At 45.0% G+C, this 23,383-nt stretch overlaps 1 protein-coding gene across 2 annotated transcripts in view; it reads right to left on the reverse strand.

Moving 5' to 3' along the window:
• C2CD4C (C2 calcium dependent domain containing 4C) overlaps window positions 1-23,383 on the reverse strand; it is a 164,792-nt gene that overhangs the window by 28,743 nt on the left and 112,666 nt on the right. The window contains exon 2 of one of the 2 annotated variants that reach the window (XM_077253950.1): window positions 1,675-1,775. The exons of the other annotated variant lie outside the window; for it this stretch is intronic. The gene's annotated coding sequence lies outside the window, so the exon portion shown is untranslated. The remainder of the gene's footprint in view (window positions 1-1,674; window positions 1,776-23,383) is intronic. 2 annotated transcript variants of the gene reach the window in all.

The raw sequence follows: 23,383 nt of genomic DNA on the forward strand, positions 1-23,383 counted from the left end.
AGTTCTTTAAAGTCAACTAATGTATGCGATTCTCCAAAATATTGCGGGAGCCAGGCTGCTCCAGGTATGTACGGCATGGAGAGGGGCATGATGGCCGTTGTAGCTGGGGCGGTGCCCGGCTGGCTGATGGGAGCGGCGGGCTCTGCAGGACCTGGCGGCGGTGGAAGGCCTGCGGCTGCATCTATCGCGGGGTCTGCGGGCACGTCCACGGCAAGGGGAGCTATTAGGTCTGCGGCTGCGACCGCCGCCAACTCCCCTCCCGGCTTAGACATTGTTCTTCCCCCTAGCTAACCTGATAGAAGCCCACATCTCCCTTTGTGGCTCCACTGTACGACGCTGTGCGGCACCCATTCTTCCTGCTTCGTGCTCTTTTTTGGCTAGCTTCGTCCACGAAGGTACGTCTCCTCCCCCTCGAGCTCCACACTGCGCGGCAATGGCAGATTTGGGCAGCAAGTGGCAATACACAGTCCTCTAGTAAATCACAGTTCAAATACAATTCTGACACAGTTCTTAGGCACAAATTACCCGATTTTACAGGCTTAAGTAAATCCTGTTCGTGACGCCAAAGTTGGATCGCCCCAAGGGCTAGGGGAGCTCGGTACCGGGCCCTTCGGTTCTCAAAGGGGATGTCACGGTGGCTGACCCAGTCCGTGGCCCTTGGGAGTTCCGGTTTAAAATGGGGGACAGGTCTTTAAAGGGATAATGTTCGTGACACCACCTGTGGAATTCGGTCAGGGTGACCGACGCTGCTTTAAGGGGTCCGCTGGGGTGATGTTATGGCAGCTAGATGGTATACCTTCCCACAGGTGAAGTATATCCCCAGGGCTTCCCAGCACTGGTGCTGCTCCAACTATGTCAGCTTCGGGTGTCCCGGGGTTCACGTGACATGCTTGTGGCACATAAGCCCTTCTACCATTCAGCAGCTGGTATTGGGCTGCTGCATTCTTATTAATTTCACTTGTCTGTCATAAACTTCGGACAAATAGAAGTGAGAGCCCAGCAGCCCAATAGCAGCTACTGATCCAAAGCCGACATCACTGGTACGCTGCAAGTGCATGAGGGGAGTATATGGTGCTTTCATTTTACAAGGGTGACTACCTTTAAAAGGGATATACAAGTAGTGGAAAATGCCTTTAAGTCAAAGGAGGTGCAATTATACTAGTATCCTTATGTGACCGTAATAAAATTAAAATATATTGAGAATGAGTACCACATCTTCAAAGATCTACGCTGTCTCTGATAAATACTGGTAAATCTTAAAAGGGCTGGCTCTAGTAACAGAAATTCATTGATATGGACAATTTCTCCAAGACTTAGGCCTTACTCTAACATATTTCACCCCACATTTTGTAATCTTTAATAGCTGCAAGTTTTTATATTATAATAAAAACTGATTTGTTGTAAAACTGATGGAAACTGATACATCTTAAAACAAGCACATCTATGTTTATAACATACAGTATATGTTGTATCCATGTGCATTTGTATTAAAAATAAAAAGAGAACTCCATATTTTTTCGGTAATGACATGTATGGGAGGACGGATGTTGCCAGATTATGTAACTTGTTTTCTGGGGGGAAAAAAAAAAAACGAATAGCAGACTGTGATTTGCATCCAGTAAAAAACAAACCGATCAAAGCAGATATACGCAGGTTCATATATAAAACACATACCATAGAAGAGAAGCAGGACAATGGCACAGCTGTATGACCTCGGGTTGGTGAAGCTGCACACACACCAGGGATTACGGGCGCCACTTCCAAAGAAAAAGAATCTGTATGTCCATAGAAAAGAAAGTGGATTGGCACATACCATCCCATGCAATAAAATCCTTTATTGTGGCATCATCATACCAACAGCAGGCAGATAAAACAGTGGAGCAAATACAGACGACGATCGTTTCACGCTTATATTGCGCTTCAACAGGTCATATGTAGCTCACAGAATATTTATAAGCAGCCATTGCCCTTGTCCCACCCACCATCAGGTGAAAGCATATCATTAAAGGGAACCTGTCACCACGTTTTTGGAAGATGGGATAAAAATAGCGTTAAATAGGGGCAGAGGTGGGCGTTACATTAGTGTGTGTGTTATGCGTTTATTACCCACCTAAGTTGCCGAAATAACTTTGCAAAGTCTCCGTTTTCGCCTGTCAATCAGGCTGGTCAGGTCGCATGGGCGTTGTCTTCCCCCAGATTTGGCGTAGTTTTCCGTTGGTGGCGTAGTGGTGTGCGCATGCCCAAAGTCCGGAATCCTCTTCCAGGGGATTTAAAATAGCGCGGTGTTCGTTATTGCATTGGTGATCGGTGGGCGCGGCCATCTTCCTTTGGCCGCGCGTGCGCAGAAGCGGCGCTCTGCTGGCCGCGGCTTCAGGAAAATGGCCGCCGCGATATCCATCTGCGCACGCGCGGCATCCCGCGGCCATTTTCCTGAAGCCGCGGCCAGCAGAGCGCCGCTTCTGCGCACGCGCGGCCAAAGGAAGATGGCCGCGCCCACCGATCACCAATGCAATAACGAACACCGCGCTATTTTAAATCCCCTGGAAGAGGATTCCGGACTTTGGGCATGCGCACACCACTACGCCACCAACGGAAAACTACGCCAAATCTGGGTGAAGACAACGCCCATGTGACCTGACCAGCCTGATTGACAGGCGAAAACGGAGACTTTGCAAAGTTATTTCGGCAACTTAGGTGGGTAATAAACGCATAACACACACACTAATGTAACGCCCACCTCTGCCCCTATTTAACGCTATTTTTATCCCATCTTCCAAAAACGTGGTGACAGGTTCCCTTTAATTGTGAACAAGTGAAAACCAGATACATTCAGTACAAAAAATATTGTTAAAAACAGATAAATAAAAACAAATCACAAAAATACAGCCATGTCGAGTTTGTCATTAAAGCCTGATGGACCTTGAGCACGAGTCCGAATAATCCATCTAGCCTCCTTTCTTAATAATTTATTGAGGTAACCTCCCTGTACAGGCATTTTAACAGTTTCAATCTCTGCAAACCACAAGACTTCAGGATTGCCTGCATGTTTTTTCCTTATATGTTCAATTAATCTAAGGACCCTTTACCTGAGGTGATGGAATTAAAGTGCTCACGGAAAGTGCCTTAAAAGATTTTACATGGCAGGAAAGTTTCTCAATTTCTACATCAATGGAGGTTAGTCTTTATACAAGAATATCGCAATTAGAAGGGGTAGACGCAGTCAGAACAGCGTTATCCAGTATAGACAATGGAGCACAATGCCTTTAAATTCATGGATGCGTGGTACCTGCAGGGAGTGGATACTGCAATGAGGACCCCTGTTGCATGTACCTTCGCAAACCTGTACCTTGCGATTTTTGTAGAAAAATGTATGTATTCAACAAAAAAATTGTTATCTCAAGCAAATGAAACTTGCTGTGAGATATGTTGACGATATATTCATAGTATGGGACGGGTCCTAGGATTCGTTCCATCAGTTCGTAGATCTCTTGAATACGTCCAACAATATGAATACGAGGTTCACTGCCAAATTTGAGGGTGATACTCTTGAATTCTTGGACGTACAGTTGCATATTGTCAATGGCTCTCTAAGAACAGAAGTATATCGCAAACCAACCTCCACCAATTCTCTTCTGCATTTATGATAGCGCTCACCCATTTTTTAAAAAAATCCCTGCCTTACAGCCAGTTTCTGCGACTGAAAAGGATTACCGTATATACTCGAGTATAAGTCGACCCAAGTATAAGCCGACCCCCCTAATTTTGCCACAAAAAACTGGGAAAACTTAATGACTCGAGTATATGCCTAGGGTGGAAAATGCAGCAGCTGCTAAATTTCAAAAATAAAAATAGATACCAATAAAAATAAAATTAATTGAGACATCAGTAGGTTAAGTGTTTTTGAATATCCATATTGAATCAGGAGCCCCATATAATGCTCCATACAGTTCATGATGGGCTCCCATAAGATGCTCCATACAAAATACACCCCATGTATTGCTCCAGTTTATGATGGACTCCATAAGATGCTCCATATTAAAATATGCCCCATATAATGCTGCACAAATGTTGATTATGACCCCATAAGATGCTCCATACAAACATTTGCCCCATATAATGCTGCACAAATGCAGATCATGGCCCCATAAGATGCTCCATAGACACATTTGGCCTGTATAATGCTCCACAAATGTGGATTACGGCCCCATAATAATAATAAATAATAATCTTTATTTTTATATAGCGCTAACATATTCCGCAGCGCTTTACAGGTTGCACACATTATCATCACTGTCCCCGTTGGGGCTCACAATCTAAACTCCCTATCAGTATGTCTTTGGAATGTGGGAGGAAACCGGAGTACCCGGAGGAAACCCACACAAACACAGAGAGAACATACAAACTCTTTGCAGATGTTGTCCTTGGTGGGATTTGAACCCAGGATTCCAGCGCTGCAAGGCTGCTGTGCTAACCACTGCGCCACTGTGCTGCCCATAAGATGCTCCATAGAGATATTGGCCCCATATAATGCTGCACATGGCCCCATAAGATGCTCCATAGAGATATTTGCCCCATATAATGCTGCACATGACCCCATACAGATATTTGCCCCATATAATGCTGCACATGGCCCCATACAGATATTTGCCCCATAAAATGCTGCACGTGGCCCCATAAGATGCTCCATACAGATATTTGCCCCATATAATGTTGCACATGGCCCCATAAGATGCTCCATACAGATATTTGCCCCATATGCTGTTGCTGCGATTAAAAAAAAAAAATTTACACACTCGCCTCTCAGGCCCCGGCACTTGCTATATTCACCTGCTCCCGTTCCAGCGCTGACCGCTTCTGTGTCTTCCCCGTCCTCCGCACTGATGCTCAGGCAGAGGGCGGCGCGCACTAATCGCGTCATCACGCCCTCTGACCTGAGCGTCACTGCAGAGGATGCGGAAGACGCAGCAGCACCGACGGTGGAACGGGGAGCAGGTGAATATCGCGCACTGTGTTATACTCACCTGCTCCTGGCGCGGTCCCTGCACGTCTGTTCTCTGGCAGCTTCGTCCTGTAGTGCACGGTCACATGGTACTGCTCATTACAGTATTGAATATGCGGCTCCACCCCTATGGAACTGGAGTCGGGTCCATATTCATTGCTGTAATGAGCGGTACCATGTGACCGCTCACTACAGAAAGAAGCTTCCGGCGCTGGGGAACCAGGGACACCACGGCCGGAGCAGGTGAGTATTATTACACAGCTCCGCTCCCCCTCACCTGTCGACCCCTGGGTATGAGTCGAGTATAAGCCGAGAGGGGCAATTTCAGCCTAAAAAAATGGGCTGAAATTCTCGGCTTATATGTGAGTATATACGGTAATAACGATCCCTTCAGGTTTAAAGAACAATCTTTGGATCTTAATAAACGTTTTTCCGATAGGGGTTACCTCAAATCTGTTCTTGACACCGCGTTAAAAAGAGTTGAGGAAAGTCCTCCTGTTTCATATGAAAAGAAACGCAGGGTACAACAGAAATAAAAAAGAAAAAAAGATTCATTTTTAATTTTAGATTTGGTCCTATGGACAGTCAGATTAGATCTGCGATCAACAGGAATTGGCATTTACTAGAGGGAGAAAAAGAAATTGCGGATATAGTGTGCAGGGGTCCGCTGGTTACATACCGGAGGACAACAAAAAATATAAAAGATATTCTAGTTCAGAATCGTGTTAAAAAGTGAATCCAATAATTGGCTGCAAAAAAATATGCCTGTAGGCAATCAAATGCGGAAATTGTTCTTTCTGTTCCTTCCATCTTACCACCAAATAATTACAGATGGGAGGTATTTCACATAAAAGGTTTAAGATTTTATAACATGCCGCACAAATTATGTTGTATACGTTGTTTTTTGCCCATGCAGTTTTTATTATATTGGAAAGACTATTTGTCCCTTATTTGTACGTTTCCGTGAGCACTTTAATTCCATCAGTTCAGGTAAAGGGGTCCCTAGATTAATTGAACATAAGGAAAAAACATGAAGGCAATCCTGAAATCTTACGGTTTGCAGGGATTGAAACCGTTAAAATGCCTGCACAAGGAGGTGACCTCAATAAATTATTATTAGGAAAGGAGGCTAGATGGATAATTTGGACTCATGCTCAAGGTCCATTAGGCTTTAATGACAAACTCGACATGGCTGTGTTTTTGTGATTTGTTTTTATTTATCTGTTTTTAAGAATATTTTTTGTACTGCATGTATCTGTTTTTTTACTTGTTCACAATTAATTATATGCTTTCACCTGATGGTGGGTGGGACATGTGTCTAATTTGTATAGGGGCCGTAAAGGGAATCTGTCACCACGAGAACGCAATCCAATCTGCAGGCACAATGTCATAGGGCAGGGAGAGCTGAATATTTTAATATATAATTTTTTGAGAAAAGATCCAGTATAATCTACATTTTAATCATTCAAATCTTTTCTCTTTCTGGGACTTTTGGCCCAGTGGGTGGTCCTACCAGTGACTGATATCTATCTAAGTATGTATACAGTGATATCTGTCAACCACTGATCGGACCGCCCATTGGGCCAAAAGTCCCAGAAAAAGCAAGGTTTTCTCACATTAATTATAAATATAAACTATCTATCTATCTATATTTTATACATACAAATTGCTCAAAAAGATAAAGGGAACACAAAAATCCCACATCCAAGATATCACTGAATGAACTATTCCAGTTGTAAATCTTTATTCATTCCATAATGGAATAAAACCTAAAATTATCAACGTAGTCTACAGACTGTGTCACATGTGCTCAGTGTGAACCTGCTTTCATCTGTGAAGAGCACAGGGCGCCAGTGGTGAATTTGCCAATCCTGATGTTCTGTGGCAAATGCCAAGCGTCCTGCACAGTGTTGGGGGTTGTGCTCACAGCCCATCTGTGGACGTCGGGCACTCAGACCATCCTCATGGAGTCGGTTTCTAACCGTTTGTGCAGACACATGCACATTTGAGGCCTGCTGGAGGTCACTTTGCAAGTCTCTGGCAGTGCTCCTCCTGTTCCTCCTTGCACAAAGGCTGAGGTAGCGGTCCTGCTGCTGGGTTGTTGCCCTCCTACAGCCCCCTCCACGTCTCCTGGCCTGTCTCCTGGTAGCACTTCCAGCCTCCGGACACTACGCTGACAGACAAAGCAAACCTTCTTGCCACAGCTCGCATTGATGCACCATCCTGGATGAGCTGCACTGTCATGGATCCCAATGGCTGGGGATCGCACTGGACAAGCAAAATAACTCAAATAACGGACGAGCTCTAGGGTGATGGAACTTGGGCTGACCGCTGCCCTACTCCTGTCAAACACAACTAGAAATAGCCAGGGAGCGTGCCTACGTTGATTCTAGACGCCACGCGCCAGCCTAAGAGCTAACTAGCACTGCAGAGGAAATAAAGACCTAGCTTGCCTCCAGAGGAATGAACCCCAAAAGGTATAGTTGCCCCCCACATGTATTGACGGTGAAATGAGAGGAAGGCACGCACATAGAGATGAAAATAGATTTAGCAAAATGAGGCCCGCTATAACTAGAAAGCAGAATGATACAAAAGGGGTCTGAGCGGTCAGCAAAAAACCCTAATCAAAAACCATCCTGAGATTACAAGAACCCATGTGCCAACTCATGGCACATGGGGAGAACCTCAGCCCACTAGAGCTACCAGCTAGCATAGAGTCATAATTAGCAAGCTGGACAAAAAACCAAACAACTGAAAAACAGAACTTAGCTTATCCTGAGAGATCTGGGAGCAGGTAGTCAGGAACCAAACTGAGCACATCTGAGTACATTGATAGCCGGCAAGGGAATGACAGGAAAGCCAGGTTAAATAGGAAACACCCAGCCTCTGATGGACAGGTGGAAACCAGAGACCGCAACCCACCAAAGTCACCCAGTACCAGCCGTAACCACCAGAGGGAGCCCAAAAACAGAATCCACAACAGTACCCCCCCCTTGAGGAGGGGTCACCGAACCCTCACGAGAACTCCCAGGGCAATCAGGATGAGCTCTATGGAAGGCGCGGACCAAATCAGTCGCATGAACATCAGAGGCGACCACCCAGGAATTATCCTCCTGACCATAACCCTTCCACTTAACCAAATACTGGAGTTTACGTCTGGAAACACGAGAATCCAAGATCTTCTCAACAACATACTCCAATTCTCCCTCCACCAGCACCGGAGCAGGAGGCTCAACCGAAGGAACAACGGGCACCTCATACCTCCGCAATAACGACCGATGGAACACATTATGAATAGCAAACGATGCTGGGAGATCCAAACGAAAAGACACAGGGTTAAGAATCTCCAAGATCTTATAAGGACCGATGAACCGAGGCTTGAACTTAGGAGAAGAGACCTTCATAGGGACAAAACGAGAAGACAACCACACCAAGTCCCCAACAAGAAGTCGGGGACCCACGCGGCGACGGCGATTAGCAAACTGCTGAGTCTTCTCCTGAGACAACTTCAAATTGTCCACCACCTGATTCCAAATCTGATGTAGCCTGTCCACCACCACGTCCACTCCAGGACAATCCGAAGGCTCCACCTGACCAGAGGAAAAACGAGGATGAAACCCCGAATTACAAAAGAAAGGAGAGACCAAAGTAGCAGAACTAGCCCGATTATTAAGGGCAAATTCGGCCAGTGGCAAAAAGGCAACCCAGTCATCTTGATCAGCAGAAACAAAACACCTTAAATAAGTTTCCAAGGTCTGATTAGTTCGCTCCGTCTGGCCATTCGTTTGAGGATGGAATGCAGACGAGAAAGACAACTCAATGCCCATCTTAGCACAAAACGTCCGCCAAAATCTAGACACAAACTGGGATCCCCTGTCAGAAACAATATTCTCCGGAATCCCATGCAAACGAACCACGTTCTGAAAAAATAAAGGGACCAACTCAGAGGAGGAAGGCAACTTAGGCAAGGGTACCAAATGAACCATCTTAGAAAAGCGGTCACACACAACCCAGATAACGGACATTTTCTGTGAGACAGGGAGATCTGAAATAAAATCCATGGAAATGTGCGTCCAAGGCCTCTTTGGGATAGGCAAGGATAACAACAACCCACTGGCCCGAGAACAGCAAGGCTTAGCCCGAGCACACACTTCACAAGACTGCACAAAGGTGCGCACATCCCTTGACAAGGAAGGCCACCAAAAAGACCTGGCCACCAAGTCTCTAGTACCAAATATTCCAGGATGACCAGCCAACACAGAAGAATGGACCTCGGAGATGACTCTACTGGTCCAATCATCCGGAACAAACAGTCTTTCTGGTGGACAACGATCAGGTTTATCCGCCTGAAACTCCTGCAATGCACGACGCAAGTCTGGGGAGACGGCGGACAATATTACCCCATCCCTAAGGATACCAGTAGGCCCAGAGTCTCCAGGAGAGTCAGGCACAAAACTCCTGGAAAGAGCATCTGCCTTCACATTCTTTGAACCTGGCAGGTATGAAACCACAAAATTGAAACGAGAAAAAAACAACGACCAACGAGCCTGTCTAGGATTCAGACGCCTGGCAGACTCAAGGTAAATCAGATTTTTGTGATCAGTCAAGACCACCACACGATGTCTAGCACCCTCAAGCCAATGACGCCACTCCTCAAATGCCCACTTCATGGCCAAAAGCTCCCGATTACCCACATCATAATTGCGCTCGGCGGGCGAGAATTTTCTAGAAAAGAACGCACATGGCTTCATCACCGAGCCATTGGAACTTCTCTGTGACAAAACCGCCCCCGCTCCAATCTCGGAAGCATCAACCTCAACCTGAAAAGGAAGTGAAACATCTGGTTGACATAACACAGGAGCAGAAGAAAACCGGCGCTTAAGTTCCTGAAAGGCCTCCACAGCTGTAGGAGACCAATTAGCAACATCAGCACCCTTTTTAGTCAAATCAGTCAAAGGTTTAACAACACTGGAAAAATTAGTAATGAACCGACGATAAAAATTAGCAAAACCCAAGAACTTCTGAAGACTCTTAACAGATGTAGGTTGTGTCCAGTCACAAATCGCCTGAACCTTGACGGGATCCATCTCAATAGTAGAAGGAGAAAAAATGTACCCCAAAAAAGAAATTTTCTGGACTCCGAAGAGACATTTTGAGCCCTTCACAAACAGAGAATTGGCCCGCAGGACTTGAAACACCTTCCTGACCTGTAGAACATGAGACTCCCAGTCATCAGAAAACACCAAAATATCATCCAAATACACAATCATAAACTTATCCAGATATTCACGGAAAATATTGTGCATAAAGGACTGAAAGACTGAAGGAGCATTAGAAAGTCCAAAAGGCATTACCAAATACTCAAAATGGCCCTCAGGCGTATTAAATGCGGTTTTCCACTCATCACCCTGCTTTATCCGCACAAGATTATACGCACCGCGAAGATCTATCTTAGTGAACCACCTAGCCCCCTTAATGCGAGCAAACAAATCAGTCAATAATGGCAATGGATACTGATATTTGACTGTAATCTTATTCAGAAGGCGATAATCTATACAAGGCCTCAGGGAACCATCTTTTTTTGCCACGAAAAAAAAACCTGCTCCCAGAGGGGACGAAGATGGACGAATATGTCCCTTTTCCAAGGACTCCTTAATATAATTCCGCATAGCAGTATGCTCTGGCACTGACAGATTAAATAAACGACCCTTAGGGAACTTACTGCCAGGAATTAATTCTATAGCACAGTCACAATCCCTATGAGGAGGGAGCGAATTGAACTTAGGCTCCTCAAAAACATCCCGATAGTCAGACAAAAACGCAGGGACCTCAGAAGGAGTAGATGAAGCGATTGAAATCAGAGGTGCATCATCATGAACCCCCTGACATCCCCAGCTTAACACAGACATTGTTTTCCAATCCAGGACAGGATTATGAGTTTGTAACCATGGCAGACCAAGCACTAGTACATCATGTAAATTATACAGTACAAGGAAGTGAATCACCTCCTGATGAACGGGAGTCATGCGCATGGTCACTTGTGTCCAGTACTGCGGTTTATTCATAGCCAATGGTGTAGAGTCAATTCCCTTCAAAGGAATAGGAACTTCCAGAGGCTCCAGACTAAAACTGCAGCGTTTGGCAAATGACCAATCCATAAGACTCAGGGCAGCGCCCGAATCCACATAGGCATCGACGGAAATGGAAGACAGTGAACAAATCAGAGTTACAGACAAAATGAACTTAGACTGCAGAGTACTAATGGCAAAAGATTTATCAACCTTTTTTGTGCGTTTAGAGCATGCTGATATAACATGAGCTGAATCACCACAATAAAAACACAATCCATTTTTCCGCCTATAATTTTGCCGTTCACTTCTGGACTGAATTCTATCACATTGCATAGTCTCAGGTGCCGGTTCAGAAGACACCGCCAACTGGTGCACAGGTTTGCGCTCCCGTAAACGCCGATCAATCTGAATGGCCATAGCCATAGACTCATTCAGACCTGTAGTCGCAGGGAACCCCACCATAATATCCTTAATGGCCTCAGAAAGACCATCTCTGAAGTTTGCAGCCAGGGCGCACTCATTCCACTGAGTAAGCACCGACCATTTCCGAAATTTTTGACAATATACTTCCGCTTCATCATGCCCCTGAGAGAGGGCTAATAAAGCCTTTTCAGCCTGAATCTCCAGGTTAGGTTCCTCATAGAGCAATCCCAGTGCCAGAAAAAACGCATCCACACTGAGCAATGCAGGATCCCCTGGTGCCAATGCAAATGCCCAATTCTGAGGGTCGCCCCGCAGGAAAGATATTACAATCTTAACCTGCTGAGCAGTGTCTCCAGAGGAGCGAGATTTCAAAGAAAGAAACAATTTGCAATTGTTCCTGAAATTCAGGAAGGTAGATCTATCTCCAGAAAAAAACTCTGGAATAGGAATTCTAGGTTCAGACATGGGAGTGTGAACAACAAAATCCTGTATGTTTTGAACTTTTGCAGCAAGATTACTCAGGCTGGAAGCCAAACTCTGGACAACCATGTTAAACAGCTAAGGTCAGAGCCATTCAAGGGTTAAGAGGAGGTAAGAAGCAGCTAGACAGCAATTAAGGGCTAGGCAGCAAAACTGAGGAAAAAAAAAAAATTTCCCTTCAACACTTCTTTTTCTCCTGCTTCAGCCCAAACAATTAACACTTTGTGGGCCGGCTATACTGTCATGGATCCCAATGGCTGGGGATCGCACTGGACAAGCAAAATAACTCAAATAACGGACGAGCTCTAGGGTGATGGAACCTGGGCTGACCGCTGCCCTACTCCTGTCAAACACAACTAGAAATAGCCAGGGAGCGTGCCTACGTTGATTCTAGACGCCACGCGCCAGCCTAAGAGCTAACTAGCACTGCAGAGGAAATAAAGACCTAGCTTGCCTCCAGAGGAATGAACCCCAAAAGGTATAGTTGCCCCCCACATGTATTGACGGTGAAATGAGAGGAAGGCACGCACATAGAGATGAAAATAGATTTAGCAAAATGAGGCCCGCTATAACTAGAAAGCAGAATGATACAAAAGGGGTCTGAGCGGTCAGCAAAAAACCCTAATCAAAAACCATCCTGAGATTACAAGAACTCATGTGCCAACTCATGGCACATGGGGAGAACCTCAGCCCACTAGAGCTACCAGCTAGCATAGAGTCATAATTAGCAAGCTGGACAAAAAACCAAACAACTGAAAAACAGAACTTAGCTTATCCTGAGAGATCTGGGAGCAGGTAGTCAGGAACCAAACTGAGCACATCTGAGTACATTGATAGCCGGCAAGGGAATGACAGGAAAGCCAGGTTAAATAGGAAACACCCAGCCTCTGATGGACAGGTGGAAACCAGAGACCGCAACCCACCAAAGTCACCCAGTACCAGCCGTAACCACCAGAGGGAGCCCAAAAACAGAATCCACAACACTGCACTACCTGAGCCACTTGTGTGGGTTGCAGAGCCCTTCTCATGCTACCACGAGTGTGAAATCACAACCAACATACAAAAGTGACCAAAACATCAGGCATAAAGCATTGGTACTGAGATGTGGTCTGTGGTCCCCACCTGCAGAACCACTCCTTTATTGAGTGTGTCTTGATAATTGCCAAAAATTTCCATCTGTTGTCTATTCCAATTTCACAACATGTGAAATTGATTGTCAAACAGTATTTCTTCCTAAGTAGACAGTTTGCACACTCTTGGCATTCTCTTGATGAGCTTCAAGAGGTTGTCACCGGGAATGGTCTTCCAACAATCTTGAAGGAGTTCCCAGAGATGCTTAGCACTTTTTGGCTCTTTTGCCTTCACTCTGCAGTCCAGCTCACCCTAACCATCTCGATTGGGTTCAGGTCTGGTGACTGGAGGCCATGTCATCTGGCGTAGCACCCCATCACTCTCCTTCTTGCTCAAATAGCCCTTACACAGCTTGGAGGTGTGTTTGGGGTCACTGTCCTGTTGAAAAATAAATGATGGTCCAACTAAACACAAACCGAATGGAATAGCATGCCGTTGCAAGATGCTGTGGTAGCCATGCTGGTTCAGTATGCCTTCAATTTTGAATAAATCCTCAACAGTGTCACCAGCAAAGCACCCCCACACCATCACACCTTGTCCATGCTTCACGGTGGGAACCAGGCATGTAGAGTCCATCCGTTCACCTTTTCTGCATCGCACAAAGATACGGTGGTTGGAACCAAAGATCTCAAATCTGGACTCATCAGACCAAAGCACAGATTTCCACTAGTCTAATGTCCATTCCTTGTGTTCTTTAGCCCAAACAAGTCTCTTCTGCTTGTTGCCTGTCCTTAGCAGTGGTTTCCTAGCAGCTATTTTACCATGAAGGCCTGCTGCACAAGGTCTCCTCTTAACAGTTGTTGTGGAGATGTGTCTGCTGCTAGAACTCTGTGTGGCATTGACCTGGTCTCTAATCTGAGCTGCTGTTAACCTACGATTTCTGAGGCTGGTGACTCGGATAAACTTATCCTCAGAAGCAGAGGTGACTCTTGGTCTTCTTTTCCTGGGGCGGTCCTCATGTGAGCTAGTTTCTTTGTAGTGCTTGATGGTTTTTGCAACTGCACTTGGGGACACTTTCAAAGTTTTCCCAATTTTTCAGACTGACTGACCTTCATTTCTTAAAGTAATGATGGCCACTCGTTGTTCATTACTTAGAATTTGTATTATGACAAGAAAAAAGCAGCTAACAGTCTATTCAGTAGGACTATCAGCTGTGTATCCACCAGACTTCTGCACAACACAACTGATGGTCCCAACCCCATTTATAAGGCAAGAAATCCCACTTATTAAACCTGAAAAGGCACACCTGTGAAGTGAAAACTATTCCCGGTGACTACCTCTTGAAGCTCATCATGAGAATGCCAGGAGTGTGCAAAGCAATCATCAAAGCAAAAGATGGCTACTTTGAAGAACCTAGAATATAAGACATAATTTCAGTTGTTTCACACTTTTTTGTTAAGTATATAATTCCACATGTGTTAATTCATAGTTTTGATGCCTTCAGTGTGAATGTACAATTTTCATAGTCATGAAAATACAGAAAAATCTTTAAATGAGGTGTGTCCAAACTTTTGGTCTGTACTAATATACATATATACACATATACTGTGTGCAAAATTATTAGGCAAGTTGTATTTTGATCACAATACTTTTTATACATGTTGTCCTACTCCAAGCTGTTCAGGCTTGAGAGCCAACTACCAATTTAGTAAATCAGGTGATGTGCATGTCTGTAATGAGGAGGGGTGTTGTCTAATGACATCAAACATATATAAGGTGTGCTAATTAGGCAACTTCCTTTCCTTTGGCAAAATTGGTCAGAAGAGAGATTTGACGGGCTCTGAAAAGTCCAAAATTGTAAGATGTCTTGCAGAGGGATGCAGTAGTCTTGAAATTGCCTTACTTTTGAAGCGAGATCACTGAACAATCAAGCGTTTCATGGCAAATAACCAACAGGGTCGCAAGAAGCGTGTTGGGCAAAAGAGGCGCAAAATAACTGCCCAAGAATTGAGGAAAATCAAGCATGAAGCTGCCAAGATACTATTTGCCACCAGTGTTGCCATATTTCAGAGCTGCAACGTTACTGGAGTAACAAAAAGCACAAGGTGTGCAATACTCAGGGACATGGCCAAGGTAAGGAAGGCTGAAAAACGACCACTTTTGAACAAGAGACATAAGATATTTCTTGGCCCAGTCTTGACGTTTTATCTTAAGACTGACTTTTCAAAGGTTTTATGGACTCATGAAATGAGAGTGACTCTTGATGGGCCAGATGGATGGGCCAGAGGATGGATCAGTAAAGGGCCACTCCGACCGAGACGTCAGCAAGATGGAGGTGGGGTACTGGTATGGGCTGGTATCATCAAATATGAACTTGTGGGACCTTTTCGGGTTGAGGATGGAGTGAAGCTCAACTCCCAGACCTACTGCCAGTTTCTGGAAGACAACTTCTTCAAGCAGTGGTACAGGAAGAAGTCAGTATCGTTCAAGAAAAACAAGATTTTCATGCAGGAAAATGCTCCATCACATGCCTCCAACTACTCCACAGCGTGGCTGGCCAGTAAAGGTCTCAAAGAAGAAAAAATAATGACATGGTCCCCTTGTTCACCTGATCTGAACCCCATAGAGAACCTGCGGTCCCTCATGAAATGTGAGATATACAGGGAGGGAAAACAGTACACCTCTAGGAACAGTGTCTGGGAGGCTGTGGTGGCTGCTGCACACAATGTTGACAATAAACAGATCAAGCAACTGACAAAATCTATGGGTGGAAGCCTGTTGAGTGTCATCATAAAGAAGGGTGGCTATATTGGTCACTAATTTTGGGGGGGTTTTGTTTTTGCATGTCAGAAATGTTTATTTCTAAATTTTGTGCAGTTATATCGTTTACCTGGTGAAAATAAACAAGTGAGATGGGAATATATTTGGTTTTTATTAAGTTGCCTAATAATTCAGCACAGTAATAGTTACCTGCACAAACAGATATCCTCCTAAGATAGCCAAATCTAAAAAAAAAAAAACCCACTCCAACTTCCAAAAATATTAAGCTTTGATATTTATGAGTCTTTTGGGTTGATTGGGAACATAGTTGTTGATCAATAATCCTCTAAAATACAACTTGCCTAATAATTCTGCACACAGTGTATATGTCTCCTTGCGAAAGTATTTGGCTCCCTGGAACTTTTCAACCTTTTCCCACATATCATGCTTCAAAACATAAAGATATCAAATGTAAATTTTTGGTTTAGAAACAACAACAAGTGGAACACAATTGTGAACTTGAACGAAGTTTATTGGTTATTTTAAATTTTTGTGGAAATTCAAAAACTGAAAAGTGGGGCATGCAATATTATTCGGTCCCTTTAACTTAATATATTGTTGCGCCACCTTTTGCTGTGATTACAGCTGCAAGTTGCTTGGGGTATGTCTATCAGTTTTGCACATCGAAAGACTGAAATTCTTGCACATTCTTCATTGGGAAACGGCTCAAGCTCAGTGTGGTTTGATTTAGATCATTTGAACAGCAGTTTTCAGCTCTTTCCTTTTTTCACGTTTCTATGGTTTATGATACCTGGATAAACCAAATAGACTGTTTTGTGTTAAAAACTGTGCCCGTGTGCATTTATCCCGTTGCCAAGCGAGTGTACCCCAACACATGCAGTGAGCGGTATCTCACATATGGTAGAGAATGCGGGCGTAATTGCAGTGGCTCGGCGGGGCCATGGAGATTGCAAGTGCCTGGCTGTGACTCGGCGGGGTTACGAAGTTTTGCAAATCCACAAAGTCTGCTGTGGAGCAGTACAGAGCCTTGTGGCATGTAGCTGCAGTTGCAGTGTGATAGAAATATATATATCATGTAGATCTCACTTGCATGTATACTCTTCTATAATCAAATATATACTTATATGCTCACAGCTAATATATACATTATAATCAATGGTTTAAAATGGCTGACACAAACTAATATAACCTAGACAGATCATAAAATGGCTGACATGAACTAATATAAACCAGACAGATCGTATGGGGTTTTCCATCCGTCAAAAGCAGAAGAGTGTCAGATGTTTGGTGACTGCTGATCAGATGTCTCCACTTTGTCCTAGACACAGAACTCAAGTTTAGTTGCTTAATCCTCTGTCATATGAGCATTAATCACCATATTCCATATATGTTTAGATAACCAATGACAGAGGAGCTAGACAATATGGTAATTAACTAACCACCCCTGACAACCCCTAATGTTATGGTTCTCAATGGCAAGAGAACATAGCCCAGCAAACATACGAACTAGCTCTTGGAAGGATGGAAACTAAACTGACCATGAACTAAACCTGCCGCACAACTAACAGTAGCCGGGTAGCGTAGCCTGCGTTTTATCCCTAGACGCCCAGCGCCGGCCGGAGGACTAACTAATCCTGGCAGAGGAAAATATAGTCCTGGCTCACCTCTAGAGAAATTTCCCCGAAAGGCAGACAGAGGCCCCCACAAATATTGGCGGTGATTTTAGATGAAATTACAAACGTAGTATGAAAATAGGTTTAGCAAAATTGAGGTCCGCTTACTAGATAGCAGGAAGACAGAAAGGGCACTTTCATGGTCAGCTGAAAACCCTATCAAAATACCATCCTGAAATTACTTTAAGACTCTAGTATTAACTCATAACATCAGAGTGGCAATTTCAGATCACAAGAGCTTTCCAGACACAGAAACGAAACTACAGCTGTGAACTGGAACAAAATGCAAAAACAAACAAGGACTAAGTCCAACTTAGCTGGGAGTTGTCTAGCAGCAGGAACATGCACAGAAAGGCTTCTGATTACAATGTTGACCGGCATGGAAGTGACAGAGGAGCAAGGCTAAATAGCGACTCCCACATCCTGATGGAAACAGGTGAACAGAGAGGATGATGCACACCAGTTCAATTCCACCAGTGGCCACCGGGGGAGCCCAAAATCCAATTTCACAACAGTACCCCCCCCTCAAGGAGGGGGCACCGAACCCTCACCAGAACCACCAGGGCGATCAGGATGAGCCCTATGAAAGGCACGGACCAAATCGGAGGCATGAACATCAGAGGCAGTCACCCAAGAATTATCCTCCTGACCGTATCCCTTCCATTTGACCAGATACTGGAGTTTCCGTCTGGAAACACGGGAGTCCAAGATTTTTTCCACAACGTACTCCAACTCGCCCTCCACCAACACCGGAGCAGGAGGCTCAACGGAAGGCACAACCGGTACCTCATACCTGCGCAATAATGACCGATGAAAAACATTATGAATAGAAAAAGATGCAGGGAGGTCCAAACGGAAGGACACAGGGTTAAGAATCTCCAATATCTTGTACGGGCCGATGAACCGAGGCTTAAACTTGGGAGAAGAAACCCTCATAGGGACAAAACGAGAAGACAACCACACCAAGTCCCCAACACAAAGCCGAGGACCAACCCGACGCCGGCGGTTGGCAAAAAGCTGAGTCTTCTCCTGGGACAACTTCAAATTGTCCACTACCTGCCCCCAAATCTGATGCAACCTCTCCACCACAGCATCCACTCCAGGACAATCCGAAGATTCCACCTGACCAGAAGAAAATCGAGGATGAAACCCCGAATTACAGAAAAAGGGAGACACCAAGGTGGCAGAACTGGCCCGATTATTGAGGGCAAACTCCGCTAAAGGCAAAAAAGCAACCCAATCATCCTGATCTGCAGACACAAAACACCTCAAATATGTCTCCAAGGTCTGATTCGTCCGCTCGGTCTGGCCATTAGTCTGAGGATGGAAAGCAGACGAGAAAGACAAATCTATGCCCATCCTAGCACAGAATGCTCGCCAAAATCTAGACACGAATTGGGTACCTCTGTCAGAAACGATATTCTCCGGAATACCATGCAAACGGACCACATTTTGAAAAAACAGAGGAACCAACTCGGAAGAAGAAGGCAACTTAGGCAGGGGAACCAAATGGACCATCTTAGAGAAACGATCACACACCACCCAGATGACAGACATCTTCTGAGAAACAGGAAGATCCGAAATAAAATCCATCGAGATGTGCGTCCAGGGCCTCTTCGGGATAGGCAAGGGCAACAACAATCCACTAGCCCGAGAACAACAAGGCTTGGCCCGAGCACAAACGTCACAAGACTGCACGAAGCCTCGCACATCTCGAGACAGGGAAGGCCACCAGAAGGACCTTGCCACCAAATCCCTGGTACCAAAGATTCCAGGATGACCTGCCAACGCAGAAGAATGAACCTCAGAAATGACTTTACTGGTCCAATCATCAGGAACAAACAGTCTACCAGGTGGGCAACGATCAGGTCTATCCGCCTGAAACTCCTGCAAGGCCCGCCGCAGGTCTGGAGAAACGGCAGACAATATCACTCCATCCTTAAGGATACCTGTAGGTTCAGAATTACCAGGGGAGTCAGGCTCAAAACTCCTAGAAAGGGCATCCGCCTTAACATTCTTAGAACCCGGCAGGTAGGACACCACAAAATTAAACCGAGAGAAAAACAACGACCAGCGCGCCTGTCTAGGATTCAGGCGTCTGGCGGACTCAAGATAAATTAGATTTTTGTGGTCAGTCAATACCACCACCTGATGTCTAGCCCCCTCAAGCCAATGACGCCACTCCTCAAAAGCCCACTTCATGGCCAAAAGCTCCCGATTCCCAACATCATAATTCCGCTCGGCGGGCGAAAATTTACGCGAGAAAAAAGCACAAGGTCTCATCACGGAGCAATCGGAACTTCTCTGCGACAAAACCGCCCCAGCTCCGATTTCAGAAGCGTCGACCTCAACCTGAAAAGGAAGAGCAACATCAGGCTGACGCAACACAGGGGCGGAAGAAAAGCGGCGCTTAAGCTCCCGAAAGGCCTCCACAGCAGCAGGGGACCAATCAGCAACATCAGCACCCTTCTTAGTCAAATCAGTCAATGGTTTAACAACATCAGAAAAACCAGCAATAAATCGACGATAAAAGTTAGCAAAGCCCAAAAATTTCTGAAGACTCTTAAGAGAAGAGGGTTGCGTCCAATCACAAATAGCCTGAACCTTGACAGGATCCATCTCGATGGAAGAGGGGGAAAAAATATATCCCAAAAAGGAAATCTTTTGAACCCCAAAAACGCCCTTAGAACCCTTCACACACAAGGAATTAGACCGCAAAACCTGAAAAACCCTCCTGACCTGCTGGACATGAGAGTCCCAGTCATCCGAAAAAATCAAAATATCATCCAGATACACAATCATAAATTTATCCAAATAATCACGGAAAATGTCATGCATAAAGGACTGAAAGACTGAAGGGGCATTTGAAAGACCAAAAGGCATCACCAAATACTCAAAGTGGCCCTCGGGCGTATTAAATGCGGTTTTCCACTCATCCCCCTGCTTAATTCGCACCAAATTATACGCCCCACGAAGATCTATCTTAGAGAACCACTTGGCCCCCTTTATGCGAGCAAACAAATCAGTCAGCAGTGGCAACGGATATTGATATTTAACCATGATTTTATTCAAAAGCCGATAATCAATGCACGGCCTCAAAGAGCCATCTTTCTTAGCCACAAAGAAAAAACCGGCTCCTAAGGGAGATGACGAAGGACGAATATGTCCCTTTTCCAAGGACTCCTTTATATATTCTCGCATAGCAGCATGTTCAGGCACAGACAGATTAAATAAACGACCCTTAGGGTATTTACTACCCGGAATCAAATCTATGGCACAATCGCACTCCCGGTGCGGAGGTAATGAACCAAGCTTAGGTTCTTCAAAAACGTCACGATATTCAGTCAAGAATTCAGGAATCTCAGAGGGAATAGATGATGAAATGGAAACCACAGGTACGTCCCCATGCGTCCCCTTACATCCCCAGCTTAACACAGACATAGCTTTCCAGTCAAGGACTGGGTTATGAGATTGCAGCCATGGCAATCCAAGCACCAACACATCATGTAGGTTATACAGCACAAGAAAGCGAATAATCTCCTGGTGATCCGGATTAATCCGCATAGTTACTTGTGTCCAGTATTGTGGTTTATTGCTAGCCAATGGGGTGGAGTCAATCCCCTTCAGGGGTATAGGAGTTTCAAGAGGCTCCAAATCATACCCACAGCGTTTGGCAAAGGACCAATCCATAAGACTCAAAGCGGCGCCAGAGTCGACATAGGCATCCGCGGTAATAGATGATAAAGAACAAATCAGGGTCACAGATAGAATAAACTTAGACTGTAAAGTGCCAATTGAAACAGACTTATCAAGCTTCTTAGTACGCTTAGAGCATGCTGATATAACATGAGTTGAATCACCGCAATAGAAGCACAACCCATTTTTTCGTCTAAAATTCTGCCGTTCACTTCTGGACAGAATTCTATCACATTGCATATTCTCTGGCGTCTTCTCAGTAGACACCGCCAAATGGTGCACAGGTTTGCGCTCCCGCAGATGCCTATCGATCTGGATAGCCATTGTCATGGACTCATTCAGACCCGCAGGCACAGGGAACCCCACCATAACATCCTTAATGGCATCAGAGAGACCCTCTCTGAAATTCGCCGCCAGGGCGCACTCATTCCACTGAGTAAGCACAGCCCATTTACGGAATTTCTGGCAGTATATTTCAGCTTCGTCTTGCCCCTGAGATAGGGACATCAAGGCCTTTTCCGCCTGAAGTTCTAACTGAGGTTCCTCATAAAGCAACCCCAAGGCCAGAAAAAACGCATCCACATTGAGCAACGCAGGATCCCCTGGAGCCAATGCAAAAGCCCAATCCTGAGGGTCGCCCCGGAGCAAAGAAATCACAATCCTGACCTGCTGAGCAGGATCTCCAGCAGAGCGAGATTTCAGGGACAAAAACAACTTGCAATTATTTTTGAAATTTTGAAAGCAAGATCTATTCCCCGAGAAAAATTCAGGCAAAGGAATTCTAGGTTCAGATATAGGAACATGAACAACAAAATCTTGTAAGTTTTGAACTTTCGTGGTGAGATTATTCAAACCTGCAGCTAAACTCTGAATATCCATTTTAAACAGGTGAACACAGAGCCATTCCAGGATTAGAAGGAGAGAGAGAGAGAAAGGCTGCAATATAGGCAGACTTGCAAGAGATTCAATTACAAGCACACTCAGAACTGAGAAAAAAAAAAAAAAAATCTTCAGCAGACTTCTCTTTTCTCTCCCTTCTCTGTAAATTAATTTAACCCTTTCCGGCCGGTCAAACTGTTATGGTTCTCAATGGCAAGAGAACATAGCCCAGCAAACATACGAACTAGCTCTTGGAAGGATGGAAACTAAACTGACCATGAACTAAACCTGCCGCACAACTAACAGTAGCCGGGTAGCGTAGCCTGCGTTTTATCCCTAGACGCCCAGCGCCGGCCGGAGGACTAACTAATCCTGGCAGAGGAAAATATAGTCCTGGCTCACCTCTAGAGAAATTTCCCCGAAAGGCAGACAGAGGCCCCCACAAATATTGGCGGTGATTTTAGATGAAATGACAAACGTAGTATGAAAATAGGTTTAGCAAAATTGAGGTCCGCTTACTAGATAGCAGGAAGACAGAAAGGGCACTTTCATGGTCAGCTGAAAACCCTATCAAAATACCATCCTGAAATTACTTTAAGACTCTAGTATTAACTCATAATATCAGAGTGGCAATTTCAGATCACAAGAGCTTTCCAGACACAGAAACGAAACTACAGCTGTGAACTGGAACAAAATGCAAAAACAAACAAGGACTAAGTCCAACTTAGCTGGGAGTTGTCTAGCAGCAGGAACATGCACAGAAAGGCTTCTGATTACAATGTTGACCGGCATGGAAGTGACAGAGGAGCAAGGCTAAATAGCGACTCCCACATCCTGATGGAAACAGGTGAACAGAGAGGATGATGCACACCAGTTCAATTCCACCAGTGGCCACCGGGGGAGCCCAAAATCCAATTTCACAACACCCTAACCACTCCTTTCTATGTGAAAATATAAAACTATGTATGTACAATAAAGTTTCAGTATTGATGGAATGTTATTGACACAATGATGTTGTGCAGTCTCATTCTTCCTTGAGCGCTCAAAATACTCAGTCTTATTGGGAGCGGCCACAGCACACACAGGGATATATTTATCCAACCCTAATATTTCCATAACAGAATGGCCCCCAACAGCGAGGCACGGATGAAAGCACGGGATCCTTCTAACCGGAGATACGGAAGTTGTAGCCGTGGCCTTGGCACAGGGGCAGGAGACTGCACAGCTCCATAAGTAAGGTAAGAAAATGTTATCATCTTACCTGAAAGTCCCCTGTGCCCAGTCCTTGTCTATACCTCTTGCCGGTCAGG

The sequence above is a fragment of the Ranitomeya variabilis genome, chromosome 1, assembly GCF_051348905.1.
Source record: "Ranitomeya variabilis isolate aRanVar5 chromosome 1, aRanVar5.hap1, whole genome shotgun sequence".
Classification (NCBI taxonomy): domain Eukaryota; kingdom Metazoa; phylum Chordata; class Amphibia; order Anura; family Dendrobatidae; genus Ranitomeya; species Ranitomeya variabilis.